This window comes from Barbatula barbatula (genome assembly GCF_947034865.1).
Source record: "Barbatula barbatula genome assembly, chromosome: 4".
In the NCBI taxonomy this organism is placed as follows: domain Eukaryota; kingdom Metazoa; phylum Chordata; class Actinopteri; order Cypriniformes; family Nemacheilidae; genus Barbatula; species Barbatula barbatula.
Genome location: NC_136768.1, coordinates 23,301,720 through 23,305,175, shown reverse-complemented (window position 1 = coordinate 23,305,175; position 3,456 = coordinate 23,301,720). Strand labels below are relative to the sequence as shown.

Below are 3,456 nucleotides of genomic sequence, written 5' to 3'. Positions count from 1 at the left end.
GTGGCAGATGGAATGGTTTTTAAAAATGATATGGGAAGGAGAGAGTTAAAATCAATAATGGAAAACAATAACTTGGTGGATGTTTGGAGAGAAAGGAATGAAAGAAGACAATATTCAAGAAGACAAAGGGTGGGGAATTTTATGTGTCAATCAACACTGTAAAATATTACCGTAAAAATACGGCCAATTTTAACGGCAAAATACTGTTCTTTTAAAAAACGGTTTAATAATGTTAATTTACAGCCATTGATCTGTAAATTAATTACTCGCTAGTAAAATTAGAACATTCAACCGTAAATCTGTTTACGGAATTTAACCGCAAAGAGCTGTATAGCAAACAAAGGCAATCAGAGTTAATCTTTATTTAGTCTGGATTTACATTTAAACAGAGTAATTCAAAACATTACTGTGATAATTTACACAATCCTTTATTACAAAGTAAAATAAGTTTGCACAGTAAGAAATATACAAGTTGTACAATTTAACTTTGCCCTCAGTTAAAACAATTTCCCCATGGACAAATAATTAAAGGGATAACATAATTAAATCCCCTATTTAAAGGGTTTTTTCAGGGGTGAAACAAAATGACCCCATGTTTTACTCAACCTTAAAGTATCGATGATCCTCAGACAAATACAGTCGATGATATAGAAATAAAGTTTGGAAGAGAAAGGCTAACGGGTATGATAACTCAGAATGTATTCATAAAAAATACACCCTTTAACAGAGACATCACAGCCAGCGGTGATTTTAAGAAAGACTTGCCGAGGTGAGGCTGCGTTGGGCGGGGTGCATAAGTGAAATCGACTCACTTGTCCGAAACAGTTGGAGCAAATTTTTTAATAGACGCTATCTTTATTAAACGACAGCAGATCTGAACTTTATACACATACATTCTCGTCTAAACAACTCTCAAAACTACATTTTGTTACACAAAACAGTCATATTTTGAAGCTCTTGGCTCGATGACAACAGTAACGTTACTTGCGCAACTAACGTTAGCTAATTTACGGATGACGTTTTTACAAGTCAACGAGAACACGAGTACGCCAGGAGACGGCCATATCTTCCAAGACACTGTCAAGGTAAGTGTTTTTATTTGTATTTATCTATTATTTTATTATATTGCGCTTCGAAACTTATATATTTTGACTGAGCTGCGTGGCGCGAATTACCTAGACTGACACACAAACCAGAGAGTTCTCAAATGGCCACCACTGACGAGCATCAGAAGCGGTGCGGAAGGGGGAAACTGTTAGATAATTCAACGACACTCCTTGACTAAAAGTTGTAGTAGAAACGTTACAGATTCAATCTCAAATTGAAGCTATTTACAAGGTAGTCGATCATGGGAACTAAACCAGTCTAGTTGCTCTCCCCTCCCCCGCCGCTCGGGTTCTTACTCCGCAGCACAAGAGTCAGTGGCGGACCTGCTGAATGAATTCTAGTCAGTGTGACACCTCGCGGTTTTCGTAGCTGCATACATTTCATTTCAAGTCTCGTCTGAAGAAATTCATGGGATTCAAGTTTGATTATTAAATGAGTTTTGTGTCTCCACACACACGTTCTGTTGCAAATACGGTACAGTAGACTGGTGGTTTGCTTCGTTAAATTGGCGATAAGCGCATGCAGTACAACGTCGATATATAACATAATAATTTACTTAATAACTTCAAATAAAGTAAAAAATACAGTTTTGTGTGTGTTAGCGCAATATATTACATGTGTGGTATGCTTTTGTACGTTAGCTAGACCAAGAAGACTTGGTAAATTGCCGTAAAGTGACTATTACCTGAGGTAACGTTAAATCCCTCCAGATATAAATGAATGAAATTCAGACTTGTGCTGTTTCGTGGTGTTAAAGATAAGCAATGTTTTTTTGCAAGCTTTGTGGACACATATGTAGTACTACACCTGCATTTCTGAGACATATGCATGTTTCTCATGTCAGGTTTAATTGTGCCTGTTTGCAATAGGTAACTCACTGTTATCCGATCTGTGTCAGTGACCTTATTTGAATTAACATCTAATGTTTTTTTTGTGTCAAGTCAGGTGTAAACTCTGAAGGACCTTTTATAAGCACCTTAAATCACACATTAGAGACGGGAGGAATGAAGACTGTTCTGTCCCAGACGGATAACACAGAGATGGCCCACCTGCTTATCAATCTTCAGCGGTCCCGTTTTCAGGAACATGAAGATGGACTTGTTTTATGCATTTTCTTTCCACTAGTAATTTATTAAAATTTCTGTATTGAAGTAATTTTTTGATGTTTTTCCATGTATTGTGTTTTCTCTACAGATTACTGCATCTTCATCTGATGTTGAGAAGACACTCATTCTACCTGCCAGTCCTCGTCTGATTATGCTCGGTTAGTGTCACCGGTAACCGGTTGTTCAAATGAAGCAATCTCAAAGGCAGTTCATTGAAATTATAATGTAAATGTTTTTTTTTTTTCATTTTAGACATTGGAGGGCAGGCAAATGTTGTAAGATGGATGCTTAGTCTAGAGGGCCGTATTATATTTGAGTGTACATCTTCCATCTGCAGTATCAGGAGGAGGCTTGTTGCACTTAAGAATTTCTTCAAAGGTACGACCTCTAAGAGTTTTCCATCCTTTCACTGTTTAGTGTATATAAATTCTTCAATCAGAATGATTAACAAATGGTTATTGTATTCTGTGAAAATTTGTTGAACCTAGACGCTTAATTGGAATTAAACCAGAACGAGTCTCCAATACCTGCAGAGGAAAGGTCTCCAAGAAGACCGGCAAGGTGGTGAGTAAAAATATTCATCAGTTAATCCAAAGGTTGCCTCTCTACTGAATTGCATTCTGTTATAAAAGCAGGCCGTTTTATTAAGTAATGTACTCTGTGTTGCTGAACACACCGCGTTTTTATAATTTTGAGCTCCATTGTCTTTCTCATGGATCAGCATAGTCGTGGCTGTTACACGAAAATTCACAAGTTACACGAGCAGAGCATCATCATGCAACAAGTCTGCGTTATTTTTGGGGCAACTTGTTTGACGTGACCATCGACACACAGTGCACATTTCATTCATTTTAAACACCGTGGCGAGACTGTAGCTTTCCAAGAGTAGGGTTAGAGATACCTTCTATAGATACTCTGCTTAAAGTTTTTTTTCCTATCTTTCAGACTACCAGCATGTGAAGTTGGTCACAGATGGTGGAAAGTTCTTTGCCCATTCAAGGTTTAACAATACAATGTTTTCTATTGTTTAAGAAGTTTAGATAATATGTCTATAGACCGTTCTTTTTGCACAGTATCTGTTTATGGAGAAATAATAATAAATTTTTATCTGTTTAAATATGTCTATAGACTGGGTTCTTTATGCACAACATATCTGTTTGGTAATTTTATGGTTCCTCTTCTCATCTTTGCCAGTCTGTTGTTTAATTTATTTAAATAAAAAGCATTCATTCAGAAACTCTGC

The 3,456-nt window shown here is 36.7% G+C and overlaps 1 long non-coding RNA gene across 3 annotated transcripts; it reads left to right on the top strand.

Moving 5' to 3' along the window:
* The first annotated feature begins 267 nt into the window (after positions 1 to 267).
* LOC306892700 lies at positions 268 to 3,213 on the top strand. 3 transcript variants are annotated; one of them, XR_013786486.1, is made up of 5 exons: positions 268 to 1,085; positions 2,049 to 2,371; positions 2,466 to 2,591; positions 2,702 to 2,777; positions 3,159 to 3,213. It is a non-coding gene; the product is annotated as an uncharacterized lncRNA (long non-coding RNA). The 3 variants fall into 3 exon arrangements; XR_013786487.1 differs by lacking the exon at positions 3,159 to 3,213 and having other exon boundaries at positions 2,053 to 2,371; positions 2,702 to 3,132; XR_013786488.1 differs by lacking the exon at positions 3,159 to 3,213 and having other exon boundaries at positions 2,702 to 3,132.
* Positions 3,214 to 3,456: the final 243 nt, after the last annotated feature.